At 45.6% G+C, this 7,579-nt stretch overlaps 1 pseudogene; it reads left to right on the forward strand.

Moving 5' to 3' along the window:
• Positions 1 to 4,541: 4,541 nt before the first annotated feature.
• Positions 4,542 to 7,142, forward strand: LOC125629051 (olfactory receptor 4E1-like; annotated as a pseudogene).
• The last annotated feature ends 437 nt before the right edge of the window (positions 7,143 to 7,579 follow it).

Below are 7,579 nucleotides of genomic sequence, written 5' to 3' on the forward strand. Positions count from 1 at the left end.
ATGCTGCGTGAGAACTCCTTAGAGTTTCATTTAAGGATATTTTCTTTGTATATTTTGGCATGTGATGTTGACAAAGCATTTTAACAGTTATGAAGTTTTAACTTTTTGAATCTCAATATCTACTGTCTTTAAATAATTGTTGTCTCACCCCGCAGTTGTCTGAGCCCTCCATAATTTCCTGTGACTGTGCACATTTAAATTGATAAAAACTGAAAAAAAAACCTTAAACCCCATAATTCTGTGCAACTATGAAAATTTAAATTGATAAAAATAGAAGAAACCTTAAAAATCAATATCAATATTGTCCATCAAAATTATAAAAAAATAAAAATCAAATTCTGCCAAGCTGACATAGTAAAAGACGTCAGCTGGGAATTTAATCTACCCACTTCATCTCATTTTTGAAGGAATGTTTTTGCACTCAAAGTCTTTCGGCCACCTGGTGTAAATCAGTGTTGCTCCTTCAGAGTCCAGGGAGCAGTCCTGATTTGTACCAGCTGAGAATCTGGCCCAATATGTTCACTAATTCCAAAAAAGAGAAAACATGAATCTCAGGACAACAGTTCTTTTTATTCTAATCAATCACTAATTTTAAAGTGACGGAGCCCCCACTGGTGTCAATTGTCCAAAGTTCCAGTTGAGTCAATGGGCAAATTCTCAGCTGGTGTAAATTGGCCATAATACCATCAGAGTCAATGTAACCAGCCCCACAACTGGTGTAAACAGGCCACTGCTCTGTGGTGGCAAATTCAACTCAGTTTCTTTCCCAAGATCTTTGTCCTGATAATCTCAGAAATAGATAGTTTGCATCACAGCTACATTACTCCAGTTTTTATGCAGGTGTAATTCTACTTCAATCAATGGGCCTCATTCTCATTTACATCTGAGCCCCTTTAGACACATCTGGTATCCCAAGTGACCTTAAATAAGTTGTAAATTACACTTAAACATGAAGATGAAGATGTCCAAGTTCTTCCAAACACTCACCCAAACTCACAGTGTGTCAGTTCTCCTGCACCCTCGTGGCTGGTTGGGGAGGGAAACGGGGACCCAGGGCTGCTACTTTCCAAAGCCAGGGGAAAGTTCTGCTGCTCTGCAGAGTTTGGTTGTCTCTTTTGTATTCCACAGTATCCCCTCTCAAAGTTCTGATAGGACCTTCCCTCTGGGGAGAGAAACGATTAGATAGGCAGACAGACAGACCCATGCATGGAATGGAAGGCTAGGGGGAGAGACAGAGAGACAGGGACAGAGAGAGAGGGTGCCTTTCCCAGACCTGAAGAAGAGCTCTGTGTGGCTCAAAAGCCTGTCTTTTTACCAACAGAAGTTGGCCCAATAAAAGATATTACCTCACTCACTTTGTGTCTCTAATGTTGTGGGACCAACACAGCTACAACAACACTGCAAATAGCTAGTGCAGCAAAATACCTTGTTCGCCCCTGTAGGCTCAGTCCTTTTTAGCCTTGGAGACTCAGGTTTGGGGCAAGGCGAATCCTTAGAGGTGGCACAGGGTCCTGCTACCCCTCTCCTCAGTCAGTCCCTTGGGCTTGTTTTCCTTCCCTTCTGGGGAGCGAGCGCAGCCTCCCTACTGGGAAGGTTTGGTGTCTTGCTGCAAACAGCCTACTGGCAGCTTTCCTGCTCCCCTCACTCTCCCCCTCCTACTACCCAGGGGAGGGTTTAAAAAGGTCCCAAGTAGTTGGAGTCACCTGAACCTAACTGATTCCCTAGCAACCCCTTTCCCAGCTGAACCTTATTGCCCTGTGGTTCTCTCTCCTCAGTGGATAGGGAGGGGCCTTTTAATCCCTTGGTTCTAATTACTATCCCCCCTTTTGTAGCTGTTTGTCCTGGGTTTACCACACTAGCTATCTAGATAGGTAGAAGGGGAGTCTGGGGATAGCTAGCTAGCTAGCTAGAGGGGCTGTATGGAAATAGATAGATAGATAGATAGATGTGGACGGGGATGGATGGATAGATGTGGATGGGGATGGATAGATAGATAGATGGGATGTATGGGGATAGATAGATGTGGATGGGATGATAGATAGATAGACAGATAGATGTGGATGGGGATGGATAAATAGATGGATAGATGTGGATGGTATCACACCAAAGTGGCTGGGGGACCCGGGCCTGCCCACCTATGACTGCTGGTTTCCAGTCCAAGGTGCAATTCACCCTCCATTCATTTCCCACATTTCTTTCAGGCTGCCAATCCCCACCCTGGGGGACGAGTGGGGAGGGCCCATGTTTGAGAACGACTCAGAGGATTAGCAGCAGTGAATGTCTGTACAGCAGTGAGCACAATGGGGCCCTGGCCCATGGCTAGGACTCCAGGGTGCTACCGCAATACAAACAGCACATGATGAGACTAACGAGGGTGCAGAATCAGAGGTGAGGGAATGCAGCCCCTGTATGAGCAAAGGTGCAGGAGCTCTGGCTGGGTGAGATGGAACTGGGATGGATCAGCCACTAGATGGCAGGCGAGGATCATCAATGGGGAATCTCTCACATGGCTTCCCTTTGGTTCTGAAGGCTGGAATTTCCAAGTGGGTCAAGGGAGCTAGGCACCCAACTTCCATTGAATTGAGTGCCTAAATCCCTCAGGCTCCTTTGAAAGGGCTCTGCATAAAGCCAAGTTGCCAGTTGACAAGTCGCGTCATAGGGTCTGACCCACAGCGCCCATTGCAATCACTGGATGCAGGCTGATTTACATCAGAGGACCAATTCCTCTGATGTAAATCAAATACCAGTCGGAGAACACTTCAGCCTCACTGGTCACTCAATTACAGACCTAAAAGTCACAATTATTCAACAAAAAAAAACTTCAAAAACAGACTCCAACGAGAAACTGCAGAATTGGAATTAATTTGCAATTAAAAAGGCAGAACTGGGCATGAGAAATGAGTTAAACAGATGCTCTCCATCCTAAAGGCCATTTCACAAACACATTTCCAGTGTCCAGATCCTCAGCTGCCCCAGTAAATCAATGCTGCTTTATTGACCCCGTTGGAGCCAACTGCTGTTCTTGGCGTCTAATTTGTTCTGACACAAATCTGATTTGTTCTGACACAAATCAGATGTCAAGAATTATAACATTCAAATACCAGTCGGAGAACACTTCAGCCTCACTGGTCACTCAATTACAGACCTAAAAGTCACAATTATTCAACAAAAAAAACCTTCAAAAACAGACTCCAACGAGAAACTGCAGAATTGGAATTAATTTGCAAACTGGACACCATTAAATTAGGCTTCAATAAAGACTGGGAGTGGATGGGTCATTACACAAAGTAAAAACTATTTCCCCTTGCTAATTTTTCCCCTACTGTTACTCACACCTTCTTGTCAACTGTTGGAAATGGGCCATTCTGATTATCACTACAAACGTTTTTTTCTCCTGCTAATAGTCCACCTTAATTGACTAGTCTCATCATAGTTGGTATGGCAACACCCATTGTTTCATGTTCCCTGTGTATATATATCTTCCTACTGTATTTTCCACTGCATGCATCCGATGAAGTGGGTTTTAGCCCACGAAAGCTTATGCTCAAATAAATTTGTTAGTCTCTAAGGTGCCACAAGTACTCCTCGTTCTTTTTGCTGATACAGACTAACATGGCTACCGCTCTGAAATCTGTAATATCTGTCTGTCTGCTGCCTCTGCTGGAAGGAGTGCATGTCTGTGTGAGTGATGGCTGCTATCTCCTGGCTTACGGCCCCTGAATCCCCTTCTTCCATTTCCTCTCATTATAACCGTGTCTCTCTGCTCCCTCCACACTCAGGACATGTCTACGTCAGATATACCTACATGTGAAAAAGTTTTCTGGCAGCAGACAGCTCTGAAATTGAGCAGCAAAGGCATGGGTTCCAATTGACCAAAACTGAAGCTACCAAAAAATCAGACTAGATACAAGGCAGAAAGTCTGAACAGTGAATGGAACTAAACCATTGGAGTAATTTACACAGAGACGTGGCAGATTCTCCATCACTTCTCCATCAAGGCTAGAGGACTTTCCTACAGATTCCCTCTAGCTCAAACAGGGGTTATGGTCGTAATGCAGAAATTACTGGGTGACGTTCTCTGGGCCATGTGACGGAGAAGGTTAGGTTAGACTACCATAATGGTCCCTTCTGGCCTAAAAGTCTAGGAAAAAGGATTACGTGGAAAATTTCAAACACTTCTGATTTATTTTATCAAAAAAATTCATGAAAAAAATGTCATTTTCAATGACAAGTTATCAGTGTTTTCTCTTCTCTCCTAATTTCCTCTGTTATATTATAATTTTCTCTGTTCTCTTCTGTTCTGTTCAAGTTATATCTGACTCTCATTATCGTAACTGAACTTCTTCCAGATCTGCATTAACTGACACAACTAACATCTGTCACCTGTTACTGCCCTTTGACATTTTCCTACTAAAAAATGCAGGGAATGGGGGGGAAATAGGGGGGAAATTTGGAGGAAATTTTTTTTGTAAAATTTAAAAATTCAGAAAATTAAAAAACAAAAACTGAACAAAGTTTTCTGAACAAAAGATAATTGTTCATTTAAAACTCTTTGCACAGGGAAATGCTTGAACAGCCCCTATTATTTGCAGTAGGCTGGTGCCTTACATGCCCCCGCTGAGCCCCATATGCAGGGGAGATGGGTCTGTGCCAGCAGCAGTGAGCGAAGCCTGGCTTGCTCAAGGTGCAGCATGCTTTTAACCATGAAGGTCCACAGGTCAATCCCTGGATAGCTAGCCAAGACGGTGGCCATCCCTTAGGCCCCTACAGGGCCCAGCCAAGCAAGGATAGGGGCTAGAATGCTGCCGTGCACTTCTGGAAGGTTCCTGCCCCCTAGAGCATGTGTGAGGGAGCAGGGGAAGAACTGTGACTCTGCTCAAGCAGCCCAACGGGCCTGGAACAGAGCCTGATCTATTTACCAGTCTGCACAGCTCTCCAGCTGCACACATTTCACACAGTTTTCCTGCTTTGCACGTTTTGCACTGCTGTCCTGTTACAAACATTTTCCACATCTCTTCTCTTGCACGCATTTTCAAAAGTTCTCTTGTGGCATGGATTTTTGCATGGCTTTCCCATCGCATGTGCTCTTCAGGGCTCCCCTTTGCATGCGTTGTGCAGGGCTCTCTTGTTACATATATTTTTGTTCTTCTCTCCTCTTGAACAGATTTTAAAGCTGGAGTCGGGGGCAGAGTCTTGAGTCTCCCAGAATCAGGGGGAGCCCAGGGAGACCACAGGAGTCAGGGCAGCATAAGAAATCCCTGGGAGTCAGGGCAGCCAGATGCTCCATTTCATCTTTAAAAAAAGTAAAACGGAAACAGTTTGATTTTTCCAAAATGTAAAATTTCACAATTTCATTTCTGCAGGAAATTTTGAATTTTCAAGTTTTTATTCCAAATCAGAAGGAGAACATTTTTTTTAAACCCTGGAATTTTCCTGTGGGACAGAAATTCCCAAGCTGTGAGCAGCTCGACAGGGGTTGCGGGTTCTCCTCTTGAGTGTGCATTTTGCACATTTTTCCCGGCTCTCCTCTTGCACAGGGCTCCAGAATGTTGGCACCAAATACCTGCCATCACTTCTTGCAACATGTACCCCTCAGCTACCCACCTGCCTCTCCCACCATGTCCATTCTTTCAGGGGCAATACACCCAAGACAGAACATGGTGGCATGGAATGAGAGCAGAGAGAATCAGTTCGTCCTTTCTGGCCTAAGCACCAACCATGCCCTGGAGCTGGTCCTGTTCGGCTTCTTCGCAGTCATCTACATGTTGATCCTGCAGGAGAACACGCTTATCATCTTCACCATCGCCTATGACCAATGCCTGCCCACCCCCATGTACTTTTTCCTCAGCAACCTCTCTTTCATCGACGTCTGCCACTCCTCAGTGGTGATGCCCAAGATGCTGGCTGACCTCCTAGTGGAGAGAAAGACCATCTCCTTTGGTGAATGCATTGCCCAGATGTTCTTCCTCCACCTCTTCACCTGCACTGAGATCCTCCTCCTCACCGCCATGGCCTACGACCGCTAGGCAGCCATCTGCAACCCCATGCACTAGGGCACCATCATGAGCCGCAGATTCTACCTGAAGCTGGCAGTGGCTGGGTGGGCTGGTTCACTCCATGACCCTGACTGCCTTGACCCTTAACCTCCCGTACTGTGGCCCCAATGCCATTGACAACTTCTTCTGCGACGTCCCGTTGGTCCTCCAGCTGGCCTGCACTGACACCTATGTCTTTGAGCTGCTCATCGTCTCCAACTCGGGGCTCCAACTCCGTGGCCTGCTTTGTGGTGCTGGTGGTATCCTACACAGTCATCCTCATCTCCCTGAGGAACCATTTCTCCGAGGGGCGTCACTAAGCACTCTCCACCTGCAACACCCACCTGACGGTGGTGACGCTCTTCCTGGGCCACTGCATCTTCATCTACCTCAGGCCAGCCAAGAGCCTGGCCGTAGGCAAGGTGGTCTCGGTGTTCCTCATGGCCGCCACCCCGCTGCTTAACTCCGTCATCAACACCCTGAAGAACGAGGACATGCAGCAGGCACTGCACAAGCTGCAGGCGAGGCAGGTCAATTCCGGAGACAAATGACCCTGAGTTCCAAGGAATCGTTTTTGGGGCAGTTCTCTGGCCTATGTCACACAGGAGGCCAGAATAGATGATCACAGTGGTTTCTTCTGGCCTTTGTATCTATGACTCTATGAATATTTATCACTTCTCCACCACCCATTACTGTTTTTATCTGGGTATCTGTCCATCTTTAGGGATTTCTTCTCTGCCGTGATCACTCATGGTGTAACTTGAGTATCGCCCCCAACCCAGCTCCCATACACACAGTCATAAATATAAAGGGAAGGGTAAACCCCTTTGAAATCCCTCCTGGCCAGGGGAAAGCTCCTCTCACCTGTAAAGGGTTAAGAAGCTAAAGGTAACCTCGCTGGCACCTGACCAAAATGACCAATGAGGAGACAAGATACTTTCAAAAGCTGGGAGGAGGGAGAGAAACAAAGGGTCTGTGTCTGTCTGTATGCTGGGTCTTTGCCGGGGATAGACCAGGAATGGAATCTTAGAACTTTTAGTAAGTAATCTAGCTAGGTATGTGTTAGATTATGATTTCTTTAAATGGCTGAGAAAAGAATTGTGCTGAATAGAATAACTATTTCTGTCTGTATCTTTTTTGTAACTTAAGGTTTTGCCTAGAGGGGTTCTCTATGTTTTTGAATCTAATTACCCTGTAAGATATCTACCATCCTGATTTTACAGGGGGGATTTCTTTATTTCTATTTACTTCTATTTTTTATTAAAAGTCTTCTTGTAAAAAACTGAATGCTTTTTCATTGTTCTCAGATCCAAGGGTTCGGGTCTGTAGTCACCTAGGCAAATTGGTGAGGCTTTTTACCAAACCTTGTCCAGGAAGTGGGGTGCAAGGTTTTGGGAAGTATTTTGGGGGGAAGGACGCGTCCAAACAGCTCTTCCCCAGTAACCAGTATTAGTTTGGTGGTGGTAGCGGCCAGTCCAAGGACAACGGGTGGAATATTTTGTACCTTGGGGAAGTTTTGACCTAAGCTGGTAAAGATAAGCTTA

The sequence above is a fragment of the Caretta caretta genome, chromosome 13, assembly GCF_965140235.1.
Source record: "Caretta caretta isolate rCarCar2 chromosome 13, rCarCar1.hap1, whole genome shotgun sequence".
Lineage (NCBI taxonomy): Eukaryota > Metazoa > Chordata > Testudines > Cheloniidae > Caretta > Caretta caretta.